Source organism: Hemiscyllium ocellatum, unplaced genomic scaffold (assembly GCF_020745735.1).
Source record: "Hemiscyllium ocellatum isolate sHemOce1 unplaced genomic scaffold, sHemOce1.pat.X.cur. scaffold_3230_pat_ctg1, whole genome shotgun sequence".
NCBI lineage: Eukaryota > Metazoa > Chordata > Chondrichthyes > Orectolobiformes > Hemiscylliidae > Hemiscyllium > Hemiscyllium ocellatum.
Window position 1 is genome coordinate 4993 of NW_026868353.1, and position 26007 is coordinate 30999.

At 45.5% G+C, this 26007-nt stretch overlaps 1 long non-coding RNA gene across 1 annotated transcript; it reads left to right on the top strand.

The window, feature by feature from the left end:
* Positions 1-25952, top strand: LOC132813096 (uncharacterized). Its single transcript, XR_009643934.1, has 6 exons — positions 1-125; positions 4378-4482; positions 9422-9528; positions 18229-18337; positions 23354-23460; positions 25876-25952. It is a non-coding gene; the product is annotated as an uncharacterized LOC132813096 (long non-coding RNA).
* The last annotated feature ends 55 nt before the right edge of the window (positions 25953-26007 follow it).

Sequence of the window (26007 nt, forward strand, 5' to 3'; positions counted from 1 at the left end):
CGGGGCTGGAGGACCTGGCGAGGCGGTTGGCCCTCCGACCAATCAGAGTGAATGAGAGGCGGGACTTGATTATACCACGTGATCATCCTCGCGGACAGCGCGGCTGTGCGGGCGGAGAGCTGTCGGTAAGGAAAGAAATAAACAGCAGCAAGCGGGAGGGAAACGGTGACGGTCTGGGCTGAGAGGTTTTGCGAACATTTGGTGCACATCGGAAAAGACAAATTTGAAATTTACAGTCTCGTTTTTGCAGTAAACCGGAAAATGCCTCATTTCGCGATTGACTCGAGTCAGTGCCGCCATCTTTATTCGGGGCAACGATTCACTGGACACGTGCAGCCGCCATCTTTGTAGGGGGCAAAGTTCAGAGGGGAGTATGTGCAGCTCTCCCTGATAGAGAGTCATGGGGCAGGATTTACACAGAGCACATTCACACCCAGGGAAATGGATATTTTTTCTCTGGATTTGTTTCGTCATTCGTTTAAATGATTTGGATGTGAATAGAGGCGGTACCGTTAGTAAGATTGCTGGTGACACCAAAATTGTTGGTATTGTGGTCAGTGATAAAGGTTGTCTCAGAATACAATGGGATATTGATCAGATGGGCCAATGGGCTGGGGAGTGGCAGATAGGGTTTAATTTAGATAAATGTGAGGTGCTGCATTTTAGAAAAGCAAATCCGAGCAGGACTCACACTGAATTGTAAGGTCTTGGAGAGTCTTGCTGAACAAAGAGACCTTGGAATGCAGGTTCACAGTTCCTTGAAAGTAGAGTCACAGGTCGATAAGACAGTGAAGAAGGCATTTGGTATGCTTCCCTTTGTTGGTCAGAGCGTTGAGTACAGGAGCTGGACAGGACATTGGTTAGGCCACTTTTGGAATATTGTGTGCAATTCTGGTCTCCCTATTATCAGAAGGAGGCACTGAAACTTGAAAGGTTTGAGAATTGATTTTCAAGGATGTTGCCAGGGTTGGAGGATTTGAGTTGCAGGGAGAGGCATAATAGGGACTGGGGCCATTTTCCCTGGAGTGTCATAGGCTGAGGTGTAATTTTGAAGAGATTTATATAATCGTGAGGGGCTTGGATAGCGTAAATAGACAAGGTGTTTACCCTGGGGTGGTGGAGCCCAGAACTAGAGGATATAGGTTAAGGGTGAGAGGGGAAAATTCAACAGGGACCTAAAGGGCAACAAAAATTGTAACATTTCAAAGGCAGTTGAATAGGAAGGGTTCAGAGGGATGCCGGCCAAGTGCTGGCAAATGGGAATAGATTAGGTTCGAATATTTGGTTGGCATAGATGGGTTGTACTGAAGAGTCTGTTTCGGTGCTAGACATCTCTGACTGTGGGATCATAAAACTGCTCCGATTCGCCTCTGAGCACCTTGATGTCCACTTGTTCACTATCTAGCTTCCTCAGTCTCTGAGTGTAATTTTGCTCTGTTTAGTATTTTACTATTATGTTCACAGACCTTTCAGTAAATGAATTGTCCACTGCTGCCCGCCTCCTGACCATATTACAGAGGAGGTAGTACTGGATGTGTTGAATCATATCGAGGTGGATAAATCTCTGGGACCTGTTAAGGTGTATCCCAGACATTTGTGGAAAGCTAGGAATGTGATAGCAGTGCCCCTCCCTGAGATATTTATATTGTCTTTGGTGACAGGTGAGGTGCTGGAAGACATGTGCCATTATTTAAAAAGGTGGTAAGGAAAGGCCAGGGAACAAGAAGTCAGTGAGCCTGAAGTCAGTGGCAGGCAAGTTGTTGGAATGGATTCTGAGGGACAGGATTTACATGTATTTGGAAAGACGAGGAATGGTTAGGGATAGATAGCATGGCTTTGTGTGTGGGAAATTCTCTCTCTAACTTGATTGAGTTTTTTTTTGAAGATGTGACAAAGATGATTGATGAAGGCAGATTGTGAATGTTGTCTATATGGACACTGAACGATGTTCCACAAAGCAGACTGGTTGGCAAGGTTAGATAACATGAAATGTTGAGAGAACTAGCCATTTTGATACAAAACTGGCTTGAAGGTAGGAGGCAGAGGGTGGTGCAGAGGGTTGATTTGTGGACTGGAGGCCTGTGAGCAGCAGCGTGTTGCAGGAATGGATATTGGGTCCTTAAATATTTGACTTGGATGTGAATATGAGATATGGTCAGTAGGTTTACAGAAGACACCAAAATTGGAGGTGTAGTGGACAGTGAAGAAGGTTAGTTCAGAATACAACAGGATCTTGACCAGATGGGCCATTGGGGCGAGGAATGGCAGACTGGGTTCAATTTAGACAAATGTAAGCTGTTGGATTTTGGAAAGGCAAATCAGGGCAGGACTTATACACTTAATGGTAAAGTCCTTGGGAATGTTGCTGAACATAGAGACCATGGAGTGCAGGTTCATTGTTTCTTGTAAGTAGAGTCATAGATAGGCAGGCTAGTGAAGGTGGGGTTTGGTATGCTTATATTGATTGGTCAATGCATTGAGTACAGAAGCTGGGATGTCAAATTGTGGCTGGACAGGACATTGATTAAGCCATTTCAGGAATTATGTTTTAAGTTCGAAATCCCCTGTTCTGGGAAGGATGTTGTGAATCTTGAAAGAGTTCAGACAAGATTTACAAAGACTTTGCTAGGATTGGAGGATTTGGGCTACAGGGAGAGGCTGAATAGGCCAGGGTTAATTTCCCTGGAGAGTCAAAGACTGAGAGGTGACTTCATGGGGATTTATAAAATCATGAGGGGCATGGATACGGTGAACAGCCAGGGTCTTTTCCCCCCAGTTAGGTGGGTTCAAAACAATCGCATGGGCTTAAGTTGAGAGGGCAAAGATTTAAAACGGATCTAAGGGGCAAAGTTTTCAAGCTGTGAGTGGTGTGTGTGTGGAATGAGCTGCCAGATGAAGTAGTGGAGGCTGATACAATTACAACATTTGAAAGGCATCTGATTGGGTACATGGACAGGAAGGGTTTCAAGTGATACGGACCAATCGCTGGCAAATGGGGCTCCAGTTGTTGAGGATTCCTAGTTGGCATGGACAAATTGGACCAAAGGTCTGTTTCTGTGCTGTACATCTCTATGACACTAATAAATGAAAATAAGATGTGTTCCTCTTTTGTGGAGAGCTAGCAGAAGCACAGATAATTGTTCTTGGAGCTGAGAAGGTTAAGCAGTGATTTTGATCAGCGGCAAATTTGTTTCTAAGATATTTAATTTTCAGAGAGAGGGGAATTGTTAACAATGTCACAATTTTAGTAACTATTTTCAGGTAATTGGCAAATAATAAGTGAATATGTGAACATTATGTTCTTCAGTAAGTTCTGAGCATCTGGAATAGTCTGAACGGCAGCTGGACAGACTCAGCAATTATTCATAAACAGATTTGGAATTTTACTTTTTAAGGGAAGATTTGGGGTGCTATGGGCAAATGGGAAGGGAATTGGGACAGATTTGCAGCATCTCCAGAGGGAGAGAGTACAGCCCCAATGGGCTGAATAGCCCCCAGCCCCTGTGCTCTGTGATACTGTCCCATTCACTGTGAATGATGAAGCTCATCCCAGAGCAGAGAGAGGGAGGATCCCACCAATCATCCGGGGCCCATTGTGAGGTGAGTGATGTCAGCGCAGGCCAATAGGGCCAGAGGGCAGTACTGGAGGACCAGGTCGTACGAGTTTGTCCTCCAACCAATCGGAGTGAATGAGGGCATCCTCAAGGTTGGAACTAAAGAAAGGCACATATCGCAGAGATTTGAGAAACTGGAGGACGTGAGATAGGGAGCGTTCTGTGGCTAGTGAGGAATTATATAAATAAGGAAGAGTTGTGAGGATGGTTTAGGTGACATTGATCAGGCGAGTTGAGGATGGAGGAATTTAGGGATCGTGAGGATTAGAGTCATAATGTTATACAGCAAGGAAACAGGCCCTGTGGTCCAACCAGTCCATGCCGACCATAATTCCAAACTGAACTAATTGTACCTGCCTCCGCTTGGTCCACATCCATCCAAATATTTCCTATTTATGTACTTATCTGAATGTCTTTTCAATATTGTAATTGTATTCACAGCTACCACTTCCTCTGGAAGTTCATTCCACACGTGTATCTTTTTTATTAAAACCTTCATGTATTTTCTCAAATCTTTCTCATTTCTTCTCAAAATGAATGCACCCAAGTTTTGAATCCCCCCTCCCCCGGCTATTCACCCTGTCTACACTCTTTCTAATTTTATAAACCTCTAATAAGCTCACGCCTCAACCTCGTGCACGCCAGTGAAAAAATTCCCAGCCTATCCAGCCTCTCCTTAGAACACAATCCCTCCATTCATGGCAACATGCTGGTAAATCTCTTCTGAACCTGCTCCAATTTAATAATCTCCTTCCTATAACAGCACAACCAGAACTGGACAGAGTATTCCAGAAGAGGCCTCCCCAACATCTTGTACATCCTCAACATAACGTCCCAACTCCTGTACTCCAAGGTCTGAACAATCAAGGTAAGTGTGCTTAGCACCTTATTAACCACCCTGTCTACATGTAACACAAACTTCAAAGACGTGAAGCCCTCGATCTCTCTGTTCCCATATCACTACTCAAGGCCCTACTTTTATTGAGAGTAAGTCCTGCCCTCGTCTGTTTTGTCAGGTTGTTATATTTTGCATTTATTCCAATCCAAAAAAATTGAGTATAAAGGCAGTAGGGGTATAATTAAGAGGGAGATCAGGAGGCAAAAAAGGGACGTGAGATAGCTTTGGTGAATAGGTTTAAGAATAATCCGAAGGGCTTCTATAAATACATGAAGAAAAAAAGGCTAACTAGGGAGAAAATAGAGACCCTCCAAGATCAGCAAGACAGCCATTGTGTGGAGCTGCAGGCGATGGGCGAGATAGGAAACCAGTGTTTTGCATCAGTGTTTACTGTGAAGAAGTACATGGGAGATATAGAATGTGGGGAAATAAATGGTGACATCTTGAAAAATGTCCATATTACAGAGGAGGAGGAGATGCTGGATGAGTGGCTAAGGAGCTGGTGCAGGGGAAAAGGATTCACATTTTTTTGGATCATTGTGATCTCCTCTGGAGTAGAGTTGACCTGCATAAGAAGGATGGATTGTACCTGAATTGGAAGGTGTTAACATCCAGACAGGGAGATATTAGTGATACTCGGGAGGCATTAAACCAGTGAGGGAGTGGGTGTAAACCCAATAAGATAGTGAGGAAAGAGTATGTCTGAGACTGGTACAGGTCAGAAGCCAAATAGTCAAGGCAGGCAAGGGCAAGGCACAGAATGAAGTCGGACTGAGCAGTTGCACTGCATTTACTTCAATAGAAGAGGCCTGACAGGGAAGGCAGATGAGCTCAGGGTATGGTTTTGAACATGGCACTGGGATATTATAGCAACTACAGAGGTATCACTCAGGGATGGATAGGACTGGCAGCTTAATGTTCCAGGGTATAGATGCTATAGGAAGAATAGAAAGGGGGACAAGAGAGGAGGGGGAGTAGCATTTTTGATTCAGGATAGCATTATGTTTTTGCTTAGGGAAGATATTGCTGGGAGTACGCCCATTGAAGTTATTTCGTTGGAACTGGGAAATAAGAAAGGGATGACCACCTTATTGGGGTATTCTGCATGGATTTTGTCTGGGTTCTCTGGTTTCCTCCCACAGTCCAAAGATGTGCAGGATAGGTTGGATTATCCAGGCTGAATTGTCCACAGTGTTCAGGGATGTGCAGGTTGGGTGGATTGTCCAGGCTGAATTGTCCGTAATGTTCAGGCATGTGTAGGTTGGGTGGCCCTGGGAAATGCAATGTTACTGGGGGAGGTGAGGAGGCTCTCAGGATCAGTATCAGTGTGATGGGCTGAATGACCTGCTTCCACACTGTTGGGATTCTCTGATAATTCTACTAGTTTTAAAATAGTTACAGAAAATAATAGACCAGATCTACATGTTAAGGTTCTGAATTGGACAAAGGCTGATTTTGATGGCACGAGGCAAGAACTTTCACCTGGCCCCTCCAGCCTGCTCTACCATTCAATAAGATCAGGGCTGATCTTTTCATGGCCTCAGCTCCACTTTCCCGATCTCCCACCATAACCCTTAATTCCTTTCCTGTTCACAAATCTACATTTTGCCTGAAAGGCATTCAAATGCTGCAGTCAGCAGGGAACGCCACAGATTCACAACCCTTTAGCTGAAGAAGCTCCTCCTGATCTCAGTCCTAAATCTGCTCCCCCTTATTTTGAGGCTCTGGAGTTGGACCTGTCCCCAGTGGAAATAGCCTCCCTGCTTCTGTCTTATCTCCTCCCCTCATAATTTTATTTGTTTCCTATCCAACGTCCCATTCTTCTAAATTACAATGAGTATAGAACATGTTTTCTCAATCTCTCCACATACACCAACCCTCTCAACTCCCAACTCAAACTAGTGACCCTCCTCTGCACTCCCTCTAGTGCCAGTACATCCTTGCTAATGTAAGGGGATCAAACCTGTACACAGTACTCCAGGTGTGGCCTCCCCAGCCCCCTGTACAGCTGCAGCATAACCATCCCTCTGGCAATGAAGGACAATATTCCCTTCACTGCCTTAATTACCTGCTGTACCTGCAAACCAGCTTCCTGTGATTCATGCACAAGGACACCCAGCTCCCTCTGCACAGCAGCCTGCTGCATGTTTTCACCATTTCATCATCCAGTTTGCTGTTAGTCCGACCCAAATGGATGACCTCACATATCCCAACATTGAACTCCATTTGCCAGATCCTTACCCACTCACTTAATTGATCTGTATCCCTGTGCAGACTGACAGTGGACTCTGCAGACATTGCTTTACTCATCTTTGTATCAAATGTGAACTCTGACACCGTACACTTGGTCCTCAATTCCAAAACATTTGTGTAAATTGCAAACAGTTGTAGTGTCAACACTAATCCAAACACCCATTTATCCCCATTATTTATTATGTTGGTGAACCGATCCCTGTATCAATGATAATTACCCATAATGCTGTGCATCTTTACCTTATACAGCAGCCTTTTGTGTGGCAACGTATCGAATACCTTCTGGAAATCCAGGTACACCACATCCACCGGTTCCCCCTTGTCCAACGCGCTCATTGTATCCTCAAATAATTCCAGTAAATCCATTAAACATGACCTGCCTTTCATGAATCCATGCTGTGTCTGCGAAATGAGACAATTTCTACCCAGATATCTCACCACTACTTCCTTGAGAGATTCAAGCATTTTCTCCACTGCAGAAGTTAAGCTAACAGGTCCTTTTTGAAAAATAGTGGCACCAATTTGCAGCTTCCAGTCTGTCAAAACCATCCCAGAATCCAACAAATTTTAGTGAATTATCACGAGTTTATTTGTTATACTTCCGCCCCCCCCTCCCCCCCCCCACCCCATCTCCTTTAGTCCCTCGAATGCATTCCATCAGGGCCAGGAGACCCAGCTACCTTGAGGCTGTTATCTTTCCCAACATTGCCTCTTTACTGGGAATGATTGTTTCTCTGTCCTCATCTGCTATTGCCTCCACAGGCCTGCCAGAATGAGAGTATATAGACAGTATGTTCCTGTTAAGGCCAAGGCTGGTAGGTGTAGGGAATGCTGCCTGTCGAAAGAAATTGAGGGCCTGGTCAGGAAAATGAAGGAGGCATTTGGCAGGGACAGAGAGCTGTGTTTGTGAGAATCCCTAGAGGAGTATAGGGGCAGTAGGAGTATACTCGAGGTAAACCAGGAGGGCAAAAAGGGGATATGAGATAGCTTTCGGAAATAGGTTTAAGGAGAATCCAAAGTGATTGTACAAACACACTAAGGACAAACGAGTAACCAGGCAGAGAATAGGTACCCGCAAAAATCAAGGCTGTCTGTGGAACCGCAGGAGGTGAGAGAGGTTCTGTGTGAGTGGAGAGGTTTTACAAACACAATGTGCGCATCGGAAAACACACATTTTGTAACGTCCCAGTCTCGTGTTTTCAGTAAATGGGGAATTGCCTCAGTGTGGCTGCAGGTATGTGTACGCGTCACCATCTTTATTCGGGGCAAGAATTCACTGGATACATGCGGAACTGCCAGCTTTGTAGGGGGCAAGGTGCAGCCAGGCGCATGTGCAGCCTTTCTGTGGTACAGAGTCATTGGGCAGGATTTACAGAGCACATTCAAACTCAGAGAAATGGATGTTTATTTCTGGATTTGTTTTGTCATTCATTTAAATGATTTGGTATCGTAAATGAGTTTGCAGGTCATACAAAATTGGAGGTATTGTGGATAATGAAGAAGGTTACCTCAGATTACAATGAGATATTGATCAGATGGGGTTTAATTTAGATAAATGTGAGGTGCTGCATTTTGGAAAAGCAAATCAGTGCAGGACTTATACACTGAATGGCCAGGCCCTGGAGACGTTTGCGGAACAAAGAGACCTTGGACTGCAGGTTCATGGTTTCTTGCAAGTCAAGTTGCAGGCAGATAGGATGGTGAAGAAGGTGTTCAGTTTATATTCCTTTATTGGTTCGAGCATTGAGTACAGGATGTGGGAGGTCATGTTGCTGTACAGGGCATTCGTTAGGCCACGTTTGGAATATTGTGTGCAGTTCTGGCCTGCCTCCTATCAGAAGGGTGCTGTGAAACTTGAAAGGTTTCAAAAAAGACTTCCAAGAATGTTGTTAGTGTTGGAGGATTTGAGGTTGGAGGCTGGGCTGTTTTTCCTGGAGTGCAATAGGCTGAGCTGTGATGTTATGGAGGTTTATACTATCAAGAGGGGCATGAATGGAGTAAATGAACAAGGTGTTTTCCTTGGAGTGATGGTGTCCAGAAGTAGAGGCATTGCTTTAGGATGAACGGATAAAATTTCAAAGGGGGCTAAAGGACAACTCTTTCATGCAGTGGGTGGAATGAGCTGCCAGAGGAAGTGGTGGAGGCTAGTACAGATAGAACTTGTTAAAGGCGTCTAAATAGACACATGATATGATGAGTAAGCGTTTACAGGGATATGGGCCAAGTGCTGGCAAATGGGAATAGATTAGGTTCGGATACCTGGTTGTCATGGATGAGTTAGACCGAAGAGTCTGTGTCGGCGCTATACATCTCTATGACTGTGGGATCGTAACAGCTTATACTGTTCTGCTTCATCTCTGGGCTCCCTCATGACCACTTTGTTAATGTCTAGCTTCCTCAGTCTCGAACAATGGGTGTATTTTACTATTACTTTTACAGACATTTTTATACGTTAATTTTTCACTGCCGCCCAGCCCCTGACCGTGTGCTGCTTATTAATTTTTTTTCTGGAAAATTTTTGACAGTCAAGAATTCTTTTTTTCCGATGAGCAAGTGTATTTTCCTTCCGTTTCTGACTATAAATTCTGCGTCATTTTCGTTCCCTGTAATCCGTTTTGCACTCCCTGAAACATCAACTGTGTTTCTCCTTCCACAGATCCCAGTGATTAATGCCAAAGCCCTGTTGCCTGGGGAGAGGGTGATGTTTGACTTTCTTGTACAGCTGCAGTTTGTGTGGTGAAGGTGCTCCCACAATGTGGTTGGGTAAGAGACATTACAGATTATTCATTACAGCAACAGTGATGATTTGAAGATAATGTCCAAATCAGGAACAGTTTGTAGTTTTATTATCATGCTTATAATTTCACAAAAATATTATTGGAAACTTTAGACAAGGCCAGAGAAGTAGGTTTTGAGGAATGTCTTAAAGGAGGAAAGCAGACCTGTGAGGTTTTGGCTGTGAATTTCAGACCTTGTTGCTTTGGCAACTGTAAAAGCAGCCACACAGGTGAGGTAATGAATTAACAGATCATTGGGAGTCTCGAACAGAATGGGTTGTCGAGTTCTCAAAGGGTGTGTGATACAGCGAGCTAGGGATGGTCACAACCAGGAATTATATCAAGGGTGAGAATTTTAAATTGAGGGATGTGGGCCGGATGCTGGCAGGTGAGACTAGATTGGGTTGGGATATCTGTTCGGCATGGACAGGTTGGGTCGAAAGGTCTGTTTCCATGCTGTACATCTCTGTGGCTCTATGTTGTTGATTATGAATAGCAGCCTTTTGATGGATCAACAAGTTTTGGTACGAGGAAGTACTTGGGCAGAGATTTAGTTTTTCTTGAGATAACAGGGAGGTTGAATGTGGGAAGTTTGCCAGGAGTGTGTTTGTATAAGGAAGTCTGGAGATAACACAAGGTGGATGAGAGTATATGAGCTAATACAATGTTAGAATCAGCTCGAAATAGTGGTCTTGTCCCCCTCACCTCACCACACCTCTGGGATTCAGCTGGTTGTCAGGTTGTGAATCAGGCGGTAACACAATCGGGAGCTGAGTGGCCATGGTGGAGCCTGAAATGAGTGTCACTCAGCTGGCTGTTGCTGAGCAGCTGCTGCTTGGTAGCCCTGTTGGTGACATCTTCCATCACTTTACTGCTGATCGAGTGTGGACTGACGGAGGGAAATTGGCTTGGTTGGATTGCCCTGTGTTTTCTGTTGAACATGCCTGGGCAATGTTCCACAATGTCAGTAGATGCCAGTGCTGGAGCGGTACTTGGCTTGGCGGGTGGCAAGTTCTGGAGCACAAGCCACTAGTATTATTGCCAGGATATTGGCAGGGCCCGTAGCCTTTGCACTACTTAACCACTTCTTGATGTTATTCAAACTGAATGAAACTGGCTTAAAACTCACATCTGTGATGTTGGAAACCACTGGAGAAGGCTGGGATGGAGCATCCCACTTCTGGCTGCAAATGCTGTTGACTTATCTGGTGCATGGATGTGTGAGGCCCCTCCATCAGTAAGGGTGGGGATATCTGTGATGCTTCCTGCAGTGAGTTGTTTTATTGTCCATCACCGTTTACAACTGGGTGTGGCAGTACTGCAGAGCTCTGATCTGATCCATTGGTTGTGGGATCACTTAACTCTGTTGCTTGGTGCTGATGCTGTTTGATATGCAGATGGTTCTGTTTGGTAGCTTCACTAGGTTGGCCCTTCATTTTTAGTTATGCCTGGTGCTGCTCTGGGCATGCCCTCCTTTCCTGTCCTTTGTGATGGGTGAGAGCAGGATTTACAAACCCATGAGATTACAGATTGTGCTGGAGTACACTTCTGCTGTTGTTGATGTCCCACAGTGCCTCAGAGAGATCCAATTTACGTTCCTACATCTCATCAAAGTCTGTCCCATTTAGAACGGTGATAGTGTCACTCAACACAATGGAAGTTTTTCTCAACTTTAAGCCAAGACTTGTGTCTCCAAAAAGAATGTGCAATGGTCGCTCGTACCGATACTGTCATGGACAGATGTATCTGTAGCTGGTCAGTTCATAACAATGAGATCAAGTATGTTTTTCCCTGTTGTTGGTTCCCTCACCACCTGCTGCAGACTCAGTTGAGCAGCTATATCCTTTAGGACCTGACCAGCTCAGTCAGTAATTCTGTTGCAGAGCTAGTCTCGATTGTGGACATTGAAATCCTGTACCCAGAGTACGTTTGACACCATTTTACTTCCTCAGTGCTTCCTCCAAATGTTGTTCAACATGAAGGAGAAGTGATTCATCAGCCAAGGGAGGACGGAGCGTGGTAATCAGCAGGAGCCATGAGACTTCCTGGTGTCCGGAGTCAATGCTGAGTACTCAGAGGGCAAATCCTCCCTGTCTGTGCCACCACCTCTGCCTGGTCTGTCCTGCTGGTGGGACAGGACATATCCAGAGATTTCAGGAGAAAGTGAAGACTGCAGATGCTGGAGATCAGAGTCGAGAGTGTGGTGCTGGAAAAGCACAGCAGGTCAGGCTGATGAAGGGCTTAGGCTCGAAACGTCGATTCTCCTGCTCCTCGGATGCTGCCTGACCTGTTGTGCTTTTCCATCACCACACTCTCGATATCTAGGGATGGTGATGGTGGTATCTGGTCATTGTCTGTAAAAGGGCTCCTGAAGAAGGGCTCATGCCCGAAACGTCGATTCTCCTGCTCCTTTGATGCTGTCTGACCTGCTGCGCTTTTCCAGCAACACATTTTCAACATTGTCTGTAAGAGTTGATTCCATGAGTATGAGTATGTCAGGCTGTTCCTTGATTGGTCTGTGAGACAGCTCTGCACATTTTGACACCAAACTCCAGATGTTAGTCTGGAGGACGTTGCACCATCGAGAGGGCTGATTCTGTGGTTGTATTTTCTGGTGCCTTGTCAGATGCTGAGTGGTCCATCCAGTTTCATTCCTTTGTTGAGACTTTGCAGTGATTAATACAGTGAGTAGCTGGCTGGGCCACTGTCGGGTTGGCAGGATATTTTTCCACCATTGACAATGGTTCCATGGAGATTAGGAGATTCCTAATTCCAGTTATTTTTTCTTGAATTCAGATTCCACCATCTGCCAAGTTGGGATTCGAACCAGGATTTCTGTCATTGGTTTTAATATTTTGGGTAAAAGTTAAATACATTAGGTTTGTTCACTCACTTTAAATATCACTTACCCAGGTTTTGTTTCTTTGTGAAACACTGTCCATCATCCTGTCTCCTCCATCCTTCTCTCCAACAACAAGAGTTTGGAGCACATGGAGTTTCTCTGTCACTAAGACTGAGACAATCCGATCTGCTGCTTCCCTCCCTCCCACTGAGTCAAACTGCCTCACGTGGTGTTCCCGGATTTTGTCCAAACTTTCTCCAATCCCGGTCAAGCCTTATCAGAGCTCATCTTGACCCTTTTACCCTCATCTCAGTAAACCATAGAGTTTCCAACTCTCTTTTCTCCCCCTCCTCATCAGTCTCCGTCACCGATTCACAGATATTGTTCCTTGTTCTGTCTTTTCTGGTTATGTCCTTCTCTCCCATTCTGTGAAAAACTAATATTTGACCTCATGATTGTTGAAAAATCCTGCTCCATCTCCACTCTCCCTTTCCTTTCTGAATTCCTTGCATTTGGTGTCCCTCATGGATCTATCCTTGGCCCCTCTTGTATCTCCTCTACATACTGACAGGAGGTGACATTGTGCAAAAGCACCATGTTGGGTTTCACATGTACACTGACAATGCCCAGCTCTCCCTCCCCGTCATCCCTCTCCATTACTCCACTGTTACTCAGTTATCAAGCTGCTAACCACATTCCCACTACTCGATTAGGTGCAGTTTCCTCCAATGAAACATTGTCATGGTTAAACCCGTTGCCTGACCAATTCCTTTCCCTTACTGCTGAGCCCCTCCCTCTCACTGAGAACTATACAGCAGAACTACACTCTTCACAATATTGCAGTTCACTCTTCACAATATTGCAGTTGTTTCTGACGCGAAGCTGACCTTCTGATTAGACGTTTACACAATCCCAAACACCAGGAATTCCAATCTCTTAAACGTTGTTTGTCCCCTCCTCACTCCAGCTCCATTGCTACTGAAACCCCTTACCCGTGTCTGTGTTGCCTTAAACGTGATGAATCCGAAACAGAACCCTTGATTCTGTGACTGGCTCAGAATCTGGTTTCAGACTCCCCCCTCAGTATTTACCCTCAGACACATCAGTATTTATTCTGTCAAACCCCTTCAGAATCTGGTGGTGCGGTCTGATTGTAGCTGGTGGAATGGCAGAAGCTGATGTGTTGTATCTGGGTGGAAGGTAAGGACTTGGGGTGGGTGGGGGGAGCTTGCGGGGTGTTCTATCCTTGTTGCAGTTGGAGGTGTGGGTTTCAAAGGCAGAGGTGCAGGAAGTGGAGGAGATACATTGGATGGTATTGACCACATGGGAGGGGAAATTGCAGTCCTTGAAATATTTGGTATTTTGGTATGTTCTGGCTTCACTGGAACACTGCAGTAAGCATGAGACAGAGGTGTTGGCCAGGTGTGTTATAGTGACAGGCAGCTGGAAGCTCGGGGTCTGTTTTTGCAGCAGAACGTCGATCATCAGTCGCCATTTCCGCCACCTCCACTGAGATGCTGCCAGACACAGGTTCCTGTCCCCTCCATTAACAGCTATGCACCCTCCCAGCCAGATCGTAATCCACTCCTTTGTCTTTCCAAATGTTCCGGTCTCTCTTTGGGTCCTGTCCCTGCCTATTATTTACTCTTTAACCCCTATCTCCTGCAGTACAAAGATCTGCAGGTTAGTTGAATTGGCCAAGCTAAATTTCCCATAATGCTCAGGGATGTGTAGGTTAGGTGCATTAGTCAGGAGGAATATACAGTAATAGGGTAGGGGAATGGGTCTGGGTGGGATACCATTCGGAGGGACGCTGTGGACTTTTGGGCCGAATGGCCTGTTTCCACACTGTTTCCACTCTAATGTTCCCAGCTCCCATCGGTCCTGAGGAAGGGCCACTGGACAGATTCCTGTTCCCAGATGCTGCCAGACCTGCTGAGCTTTCCCAGCACCTCCTGCTTGTTGTTCCTGATTGACACCATCCATCCACCTTCCGGGTTTGATTCAGGCAGGGGGAGGATCCCACCACTGACCTCACAATGGGGTCCAGCTGATTGATGGCAGCTTCGGACCAATAGGAAAAGGGGGTGGGACTGGTGGACCAAGTGGAACCAGCTGGTCATCCAAACAATGGGAGTGAATGAGGGGCGTGGCCAGTGGGATGACACGTCACCAGTAACTCCGCCTGTGCAGTGTCACGTGACTCGGCCGTTGGTGAATGTGGGAGAGGCAAACAGGGACGGGGAGAGTGGCCTCAGAGACAGAGGTAATGAGTCACTTCAGACTGGGAAGTTTTAATTACACTCTGTACGGGTCGTTAGTCTGAATTAGAAACTCTTAATCCCGCGTTTGCAGCAGATGGGAAAATGGCTGCGGCCCTCAGGCGGTGATAGGTCCTGGGATATGGCCGCCATCTTTATTGGGGGCAAGGTACAGTGAGGGGCATGGACATGTCCCATTCCTAGGATGGGGGAGGGGGAGAGGCATTTACACATCAAGCACAAACCAAGAGAAAGGTATGTCTTTATATTCTGTTTTGTTTTGTCAATTTATTTCATAGGATATTAAATCAGAATAATTGAGGTTGGGATCTCAAAAGTAAGTTTTTACAGTCAATGGAGTCATCAGGATCTGAATATCATTGGCATTTAACTGTGGAAGGAGAAAGGTTTGTCAGTTCTGTTTGTGGGAAAATATCTCCAATATTTTTGTTAAGCAGAAAGATGTACAAATTCGTGTTTGGATCACCCTTTGGGTGTGTGCTCTGTTCTGGGCCCTGCAGCTGAGGAAGGAGATATTGGCCTGAGAGGGAGCACAGATTTATCCAAATTACACCTCGTCTCTTTGTAAGAACTCTCAGATTTAGACCCAATCACCCACTTCATGATGTTAACCTGTAAACTTCATATTTTCAATTACCTGCAAACTTCCCATTAAAACTCCTTTTAGACTCAAATTCCAGTACCTTTTCAGGTGGGATGTTCCAGCTTCTGACAACTGTCTGTTCATTCAGAAACTGCTGAGGTCCATGTTGACTCTGGGGTTACAAAGGGCTGAACTGAAAGATGAGATGCTGTCCCTGAGCTCCCATTGAGATACACTGGAACAGTACAGGAGGCTGAGGGCAGTGTAGGTGTGAGCAGGCAATGAAAATGACAGGGCTGCACTGTGAGGGCTGCTTGGCTCAATGAGAGTGTTCTGGAGTTGGGTGTAAACAGAGTGAGGGGAGACGGGGAGAAGGTGAAGCTGAAACTCCGTTTTAGTTCAGGCCGTTCAGAAATTCACATGGTCCCATTGGGAACAGCCAGTTTTTAAGTGATACCTGCGGGGTATTTGTTAACAGTTTTTAATGTATTTTTCCTGAGGGCAGTTGAGAGTTAACCACATTGCTGTGGGTCTGGAGTCACATGTAGGCCAGACCAGGTGAGGATGACAGTTTCCTTCCCGACAGGACATGAGTGAACCAGTTGGGTTTTCTAACAATTGACAATAGTTTCATGGTCATCATTCGCCTTTTCATTCTAGATTGTATTGGATTCCGATGCTGCCATCAGCCATGTTGGGATTCTAACCCTAATCCTCGGAACACTGTACATTTCAATCATCTGGCAGGAATACCATTAAGCCATTGCCTTCCTTTTTTAGCAATATTTAAAAGCAAGTTCCATCATTCTACGTGTACAATGTGAGATAAAATACTGCGGTGTCCATGTGTCGGCCTCTCCAAAAGGTCAATCAACAGAAATTTGTTTGGGGGTGAAATATGTCACTTTTTTGTGGAGGGGGGAGGTGGTTTATTAAACAAAAACGAATCCAAATAAAAATCTTATGCCACGGACATGTAATTTCTGAAGCTGGAGGGGGATTACAGAGACAGGGAGGGTGGTGAAGCCAGAGGGGGATTACAGAGACAGGGAGAGGTGGTGAAGCCGGAGGGGGATTACAGAGACAGGGAGGGTTGTGGGGCCAGAGGGGGATTGTTGTCCAAACATCACTGTGGTGTACATGGACTGCAGCATTTCAGGGAGGCGGTTAACCACCACTTTCTCCAAGACAAGTAAAGGTGGCCAATAAATACTGGTCTGGGCAGCAAAGGCACCCTCCAGTGAATAAAACCAAGCAGTGACCTCTCTGAGCTGACTTGCTGTGAAGTTAAAAACCTCTCTGGAAATGGAGTGGGCAGAGAAGAGAAACAGTGACATTTCACAGCTGCCCTCAGAGAGACCTCACCCTTGGAAGTACTCAGAGCCAGGGATCAGCTCAGTGAGTTTCAGTCTCTTCAAACATCAATCTTAGTCAGTTTTATTTTATTAAATCTACAATCATGAGTCAGGTGAGGATTTCTTTTTAATGTCTTACGGTCTCTTGATTAAATGTTTAAGATATAAAACGTAAGCAATAAGTTATTCTCAGGCAGTATTTTTCGAGCAGTAAGACTGTGCCTTTGTCTTGGTCTGTAGGTTGTTAAGGCGGAGAGATGGCCTGTTGTAGAGTGGCCTACTGTTCCTGTCGGGTGCGGAAGATTAGGGAGAGTTTCAATGAACCTGATGATTTGTCTGCAAGAAGTGTGATTGCAAATCCTATTGGATCACATGGATTGGTGGAGGAGTGATTAAAGGCAGTTAGGAATTGACAGGAGCCGGGGAGTGTGATAGGCGGCAGTCTCAGGATACTGCAGATACAGTCAGGTATGTGGGTTACCTCCAGAAAAGCTAGGAGGGGTAGGTAGGTACTGCAGGAGTCTCCTGTGGCTATCCCCATCTCAGACAAGTGTACTGTTTTGGAAAATGTAGGTGGTAATAGACTTTCAGGGGAAAGTAGCACTGACAGCCAAGTTACTGGTACTGAGACTGGCTTCTAACATAATGTGAGGTGTATCCAGTTCCACACGATCGATGGTGATAGGGGACTCTCTCGTCAGGGGCACAGTCTGCCGTTTCTGCAGCTGACAGTGAGAGATCAGAATGGGGTGGTGCTGCCCTGGTGCCAGTGTCAAGGATATCTCTCAGAGGGAGCAGAACATTCTCAAAGGGGAAAATAACCAGTGGGAGGACATTGTACATTGGTACCAATGACATAGGAAGGGGAAAGCATGGGGTCCTGAGGAGCAGGGAGATCTGCTAGTGCCACTCGGGAGGAATTAAACCAGTGAGGGAGTCGGGGTCATCCTAAAGAGATAGTGAGAAAAGAGGTGAGTCTGAGGCTGGTACTGTTCATCAGATCAGACTGTCAAGGCAGGCAAGAGCAAGCTACAGAATGAGGTGGGACGGACCAGTTACACTGCATTTATTTCAGTGCAAGAGACCTGACAGGTCAGGCAGGTGGGCTCAGGGTATGGTTTTGAACATGGCACTGGGATATTACAGCAATTACAGAGGCAGCACTCAGGGATGGATAGGACTAGCAGCTTAATGTTCCAGGGTATAGATGCTATAGCAAGGGGACAACAGAGCAGGGGGAGAGGTGTTTTTGATTAGGGATAACATTATGGCTGGGCTTCGGGAGGATATTCCTGGGAGTACATCCAGGCAAGTTATTTGGGTGGTACTGAGAAATAAGAAAGGGATGACCATCTTACTGGGATTGTATTATAGACTCTCTCCCAATAGTCAGCGGGGAATTGAGACACAATTTTACCGGCAGACCTCAGTTATCTGTAAAAAATATAGTTGCAATGATAAGGGGTTTTAACTTTACCAACATGGCCTCGGAGTGCTGTAGTGTTAAGGGCTTGGATGGAAATGTATTTGTTCAGTGTGTACGAGAACATTTCTGATTGAGTTTGTAGGATGTACCTACTAGAGAAGGAACAAAACCTGACCTGTTTCCTTTATTCATTCACAGGATGAGGCTGTCACTGGCTCGGCCAGCATTTATTGCTGCGTTTACCCAGAGGGCAGTTAAGAATCAACCACGTTGCTATAGGTCTGGAGTCCCATGCAGACCAGACCAGGTAAGGATGGCATTTTCCTTCCCTAAAGGTCATGAGTGAACCACACGGGTTTTTTCAACAATTGACAATGGATTCCTTGTCGGCACTAGATTATTTTTTCCAGATATTTATTGAATTCACTTTCCAAAATCTGCCGTGATGGGATTCAAATCCAGGTCCCCAGAACGTTATCTGGGTCTCTGGATTAACTGTCTAGTGATAATTTCACTCCATCATCACTGCCTCTTAGGAAATGAGGCAGGGTGAGTGACTGAGTTATCAGTGGGGCAGCACATCAGCACCAAAGATCCCACAGTATTGTGGCTCAGTGGTTAGCGCTGCTTCCTCAGCAACAGAGACCTGGGTTTGATACCAGCCTCAGGCAACTGTCTGTGTTGGAGTTGGCACGTTCTCCCCAGTGTTTGTGAGGGTTTCCTTCGGATATTCAAATTTACTCCTACAGTCCAAAGATGTGTAGGTTAGTTGGATGAACCATGTTAAATTTCCCATAGTGTCCAGATGCAGTATATGAGGTTTTGGGATGTGCAGGCAAATCTCTGCCTGATGTGAAAAGATCGTTTTGAGGTCCTGGACAGAGCTCAGTGAGGTGTGGCTGAACGTTTTACATTTCCCGTGGCGGTAAGGGAAGGTCAAAGGTGTGGAGCATGTGTTGGTGGGAGGGTGTGGACCTAACAAGGGAGGTGCAGAGGGAATGGTCTCTGTGGAACGCAGATAGCGGTGGGGAGGGAAATATGTCTATGGTGGGGTCTGACTTTAGGTAGCAGAAATAAGAGGTTAATGCGCTGTATCTGGAGATTAGTGGGGTGGAAGATGAAGACCGCAGGGCTGTATTCTTTATTGTGGCTGGAGGGGTGGGGTAAAGGTGGAGGTGCGGGAAGTGGAGGGTATGTGTTGGAGGGCATTGTTGATCAAGTCGGAGGAAAGTTACGGTCCTTGAAGTAGGCCTTTCTGGGATGTCCTGGAATAGAATCCAAAGAGATTAAACAAATATATCACAGACAAAAGATTAACTGGACCAGAGAATAGGACCGCTTAAAGGTCAACAAGGCTGTCTATGGAATCACAGAGGGTGTGAAATATATGCAAATATTTCACGTCATTTTTACTGGAGAAGTATATGGAAGCTCGAGAGTTTGGAGAAATAAACAGTGATAACTTGAAAAGTGTCCATGTTACAGGGGAGGTGGGACTGGATGTCTTAAATCACATCAAGGTGGATAAAGCCCTGGAACCTGATCAGGTGTATCCTGGAACTTTCTGGAAATCTAGGGAAGTGATTGTTGGGCCTCTCCTGAGGTATTTGTATCGTTGATAGTGACAGGTGAGGTGCCATTATTTTAAAAAAGGTGGTAAGGAGGGGCCATGGAACAAGAGAACAGTGAGCCTGAAGTCAGGCAGGCAAGTTGTTCGAATGGACAGGATATCCATCTATTTGGAAAGGTAAGGAATGATCAGGGAGAGTCACTGTGGCTTTGTACATGCACAATTGTGTTTCACTAACTTGAGTGAGTGTTTTGAAGTGACAAAGAAAATTGATTAAGCCAGGCGGTGAATGTTGTTTATATGGACATTCAACAAGGTTCCACAAAGCAGACTGGGTAGCAGGGATAGATCACATGGAATGCAGGGAGAGCAAGCCATTACAAAACTACCTTGAATGTAGGAGACAGAGGATGATGATTGAGGGTTGCTTTGCGGACTGGAGGCCTGTGAGCAGCAGTGTGCTGCAGGGATGGATATTGGGCCCTTAAATAAATGACTTGGATGTGAATATATGAGATATGGTCAGTAGGTTTACAGAAGACACCAAAATTGGAGGTGTAGTGGACAGTGAAGAAGGTTAGTTCAGAATACAACAGGATCTTGATCAGATGGGCCATTGGAGCAAGGAATTGCAGACTGAGTTCAAATTAGATAAATGTGAGCTGTTATATTTTGGAAAGGCAAATCAGGGCAGGACTTATGCACTTAATGGTAAAGTCCTGGGGAACATTGCTGAACAATGGGACCTTGGAGTGCAGGTTCATAGTTCCCTGAAAGTAGAGTCACAGGTAGGCAGGGGAGTGAATGCAGCATTTGGTACGCTCCCCGTTATTGGTCAATGCATTGAATTCAGCTGTTGTGATGTCATATTGTGGCTGGACAGGGCACTGATGAAGGCCCTTCTGGAATTCTGTTGTCAGTTCCAATCTCCCTGTTCTTGGAATAATGTTGAGAAACTTGAAAGGGTTCAGAAAACATTTGCAAGGACTTTCCTGGGGTTGGACGATTTGAGCTATTGGGAAAGGCTGAATAGGCTGGGACTATTTTCCCTGGAGATTTGGAGGCTGAGAGGTGATCTTATAAAGTCATGAAGGGCATGGATAAGGTGAGCAGTCAGGGACTTTTTCCCAAGTTCGGTGGCTCCAGAACGAGAGGGTACAGGCTTAAGGTGAGAGGGAAAAGATTTAAAGGGGATTTAAGGGGCATCGTGTTCATGTTGAGGGCATTGCAAGTATGGAATGAGCTGCCAGAGGAAGGGGTGGAGGCTAGTACAATTGCAGCATTTAAAAGGCGTCTGACTGGGTACTTGAAGAGGGAGGTTTTAGAGGGATAAGGGTGAACCGCTGGCAAATGGGACTCCATTAACGCTCTCCGTTAATGGTCAATGCATTGAATACAGAAGCTGGGACATCATATTGTGGCTGGACAGGACGTTGATTAAGCCACTTCTGGAATTCTGTTTTCAGTTTGAATTTCCCTGTTCTGGGAAGGATGTTGTGAAATTTGAAAAGGTTTGGACAAGATTTACAAAAACGTTACCAGGATTGGAGGATTTGGGCTACAGGGAGGGGCTGAATAGGCTGGGGCTATTTTCTCTGGAGAGTCAAAGACTGAGAGGTGACTTCATTGAGATTTATAAAATCACGAGGCGCGTGGATAAGGTGAGCAGCTGGCATCCTTTTTCCTCAGGTTAGGTGGGTCCAAAACTAGAGCACATGGGTTTAAGTTGAGAGGGCAAAGATTTAAAAGGGATCGAACTGGCAACATTTTCAAGCTGAGTGTGGTGTGTGTATGGGAGGGGCTACCAGATGAAGTAGTGGAGGCTGATAAAATCACAACATTTAAAGGCTTCCAATTGGGTACATGAATAGGAAGGGTTTTGATGGATACAGGCCAATAGATGGTAAATGGGAATTCATTAGTTTAGGATTCCTTGTTGGCACAGACGAATTGGACCGGAGGTCTGTTTCTTTGATCTTAATAAATTAAGATGCATTCCTCTCTTTTGTGCAGAGCTAGCTGAAGCACAGATAATTATCCTTGGAGCTGAGAAGGTGAAGCAGTGATTTTGACCTGGTGCCGATTTTGTTCCAAGGTCTTGAATTTGCAAAGAGAGAGAGGAATTGTTAACCCTGTCACAATTTTTAGTAACTACTTTCAAGTAATTGGCAAATAATACAAGGTGAAAATGTGAACACTATTTTACTCAGTAAGTTCTGAGCATCTGGAACAGTCTGAACGACACAGATTCAGCAGGTATTTTGAAACAGACTTGGAATTTTACTTTTTAAGGAAAGATTTGGGGGTAGTTGGGACAGATTTGCACCATCTACAGAGGGAGAGAGGACAGCTCCAATGGGCTGAATAGCCCCCAGCCCCTGTGCTCTGTGATACTGCCCCATTCACTGTGAATGATGAAGCTCATCCCAGGCAGAGAGAGGGAGGAGCTCACCTCTCAATCGGCGCCGGCTTGATTAACGGCAGCTCCAGACCAATGGGAGGACAATCTGTGTGGTCCTGCAGCCAATGGGAGTGAATGAGGGGTGTGGCCAGCAAGACGACACCTGTCCATGAGCTGTGCAGGTGCAGTGTCACTGGGTGGGGGTGGGAGAGACAGCAGGGACTGGGACAGAGGCTGTTGGACCTGAATTACAAACTCCCGGTAAATTAAAACCAAAAGAACTGCAGATGCTGTAAATCAGAAACAACAACCAGGAGGGTCTGGAGAAGCTCAGCAGGTCTGGCAGCATCTGTGACGAGAAATCAGAGTTAACGTTTCAGATCCGGTGTCCCTTCCACAGAACAGATGTTACTGAGAAAAAAAAGTCCGTTTATGTGCAGAAGATAGTGTGGGGGGATGGGGGCAAGATAAAAGGAGTAAAGGTGGGGATAGAGTGAGAAGAGCGGTTGGATAAAGGAGTGGATAACGATCTGACTGGGGGAGGGTGACTAGCTGTTAATGGAGACTATTAGTGGCTAACCATAGGTAGTGTGTAATGACAGGCTGTGACATGAGGTGGCTACGACATGAGGTTGTTAACCTGTGGTTAGCCACTAACTGTCTCCATTGTAAGCTGTTGCCCACCTATATCACTGCACGATTGGAGCTGCTGAGGACACAAACCTTTGGAATATCCTCCCTCACCCCCTCTGTCCGCCTTAAAGATGTATCTAAAAATCGTTCTCTTTAATCAACGTTTCCATCATCCGGGAAGCATTTTAGGAGATTTCTCAATGTGAAAGGCTACATACAATGCAGGTAGTTGTTGTTATTGTCTGACATCAGGAGAAACAGGGATGAGCCCTCTCTCTCTCTTATATCTGATGAACAGCAGCAAAAGCAGGAAGCACTGAGCATGCTCCAGCCCACAATGGGCCTCGGATTATTGATGTCAGCGCAGGACCAATAAGAGTGGGGGGACGGGGCTGGAGGACCAGGATGTGCCAGTTGGTCCTTCAACCAATCGGAGTGAATGAGGGGCGGGACAATACTCAACCACGTGATAAACTTCACTGACAGCACAGTGTTGTTGTGGCCAAGGCATTGGAAATGTGTGAAGGTGCAGGGCAGGGGAAAGGAAAGACATAGACCAGAAAGAGAAGGAAATTTTCATGGTATGGCATGAGAGGTTTTACAGAACTTAGTGCACATTGTGAATCACAAATTTGAAAATCCCAAATTCTGCCCCATTTTCCCTCCTTATAATGCATTTTGCACTCCCTGAAATAGCAACTGTGTTTCTCCCTCCACAGATCCCAGTGATCAGTGCCAAAGCCCCATTGCCTGTGGAGAGGGTGATGTTTGATTTCCCTGTCCAGCTGCAGTTCATGTGGTGAAGGTGCTCCCACAATGTGGTTGGGTAAGTGCTGTTATAGATTATACACTCAGCAATATTGAAGAGTTGACAATGTATGTGCAAATCAGCAACAGTTTGTTTTTTTTAATCATGTTTATAATTTCACAGAAATACTATTGAAAAATTCTGGCATAAGGCCACAGATTGAGATACTAGGTCAAGTGATCAAAAGCATTGCCAAATGAGCAGGTTTTCGAGAACACCTTAAAAGAGGAAAGCAGGTCTGAGAGGGTTCAGGTGGGAATTCCAGACAGTGTTGCCTTGGCAACAGTAGAAACAGCCAGACAGGTGAAGCAATGAATAAACACAAATGAGTTGTCAAGGTCTTGCAGGGTGTGTGGTGCAGGGAGACAGGGATGTTCACAGGGTGAGAATTTTAAATTGTTGCCTGTAAATAGGAGCCTTTCGATGGATCAACTAGTTTTGGTACAAGTGAGCACTTGGGCAGGAGGGTTTAAGATACTCTTGAGATTACATGTAAGTTGAATGTGGGAGGCTGGCCAAGAGTGTTTGGATAATTAAGTCTGGAGATAAATACTCGTCCATCCCTGCATTCAGTAAATGAGCTGAGACTAGGGTGGAGTTGGGTGATGTCACCAATGAAGAAAGTGTGTTTTTGGAGTTGGGCTCTTCCTCCACATCACCCCCACCTCCCTCCCCTCACCAAATCACAGGTATTGTTCCTTGTTCTGTCTGTCTGTCTTTTCTGGTTATGTCCTTCTCTCCCATTCTGCTACGAAGTAATATTTTGACCTCACCGTTGTTGGAAAAACCTACTCCATCCCCACTCTCCCATTCCTTTCTAAATTCCTTGTATGTGGTGTCCCTCAAGGATCGATTCTTGGTCCCTCCTGTTTCTCACCCACATACTGTCAGGAGGTGACATCGTCCAAAAGCACCGTCTGAGGGTTCACATGTACACTGACAATGCCTAGCTCTCCCTCCCCATCATCCCTCTCCATTACTCAGTTATCAAACTGCTCATCACACTCCCACTACGCGATTGGCTGCAATTTCCTGCAACGGAACATTGAAATGGTTAAACCCATTGCCTTCAGTTGCTATTACAAATTCCTTTCCCTTACTGCTGAGCCCCTCCCTCTCCCTGGGAACTGTCTGAGGCAGAACTACACTCTTCACAATATTGCTCTCATATCTGTAACCCCAAGGTGACCTTCTGATCAGGTATCTACACAATCACAAACACCAGGAATTCCAATCTCTAAAACGTTGCTTCCCCCCCCCCCTTCACCCCAGCTCCATTGCTACTGAAACCCCTGACCCGTGTTGATGTTGCCTTAAACTTGACGAATCTAAAACAGAACCCTTGATTCCGTGACTATCCGAGTATCTGATTCCAGATCCCTCATGATGGGAAACATCCTCTCAGTATTTACCCTGTCAAACTCCTTAAGAATCCTGCATGTTACAATGAGATCACCTCTCATTCTTCCCAAATCCAGTGAGTAGAGTCCCAACATTTTCAGCCTTTTCTTAAAAGATAATCCCTACAAGCCAGGGATCATCCCAGTTAATCTTTTCTGAAATGCCTCGGATGAAATTATGTATTCCCTTAAATAAAGGGACCAAAACTTCTGTCATTACTCCAGATGTGGTCTCACTCGCACTTTGTAAAGTTACTCTCAGGTATATACTCCAAACACTTACACTGAAAACTCCTTGTAATAAGAAACAACGTTCCATTCCCCATCCTGATTCCCTGTTGTAACTGTGTTTCCTACGCAATTACCCCTGGTCCCTTTGTGGTGCAGCTTTCGACAGTTTCCACCATTTACATAGCACTCTGTTCTTTTATTATCTCCTCCAAAATGAGCAACTTCACAATTTCCCAAATTATGCTCCATTTGCTAACTTGTTGCCCACTTCTCCAATGAATCCCTCTCTGTAAACTGTTTATAATCCTTTTGGAACTTTACCGTTCTGCCTTTTCTCAGAGATTTCCCCGCTCATTCTTCTAAACATTTCCTGGAAGCACTGGGCAGTGGGAAGCAGTTGTTACCTTTTCAGAGAGACTCTTTGGAATGACTGGGAGGAGCTTGCTGCTCATGGGTCAGAATGGAGACAACTTGCCCATCGAGCTGCATGAGCCTTTCACCCCCCCTGTCTAATTGATGAGGCACAGCAGCAGCACGGAAGGAAAGAAAAGGAAGCACACATCCTGCTCTCCACATCGCACTGACTCTTGAAACATTGTGTCCCATGTGTCAAAGATCTGCCCTGTTCAGTCACATGAAGACCCAGTGTGGAAACTCACAGAAACCCATACAGATTTCCCCCTGAACTAACTGCTGACCCCCACAAGGGGTAATGTGTCCAGTCATCCTGGGCCAGGAGGAGGGGGTGGTAAGAGTTTCTTAAATGAACTGACAGTGACAGTTTTATAAACGTGTATTACAGGTGGACATTCAGATGGTAATCTCAGTAATTGTAACGCCAAACTGTGACAAAATTACTCAATTCATCAGGAGCTGGATATTCACATTGTGTGTGAGTATTGTATTCCAGCTCATTCCCATTTGCTGCATAAAT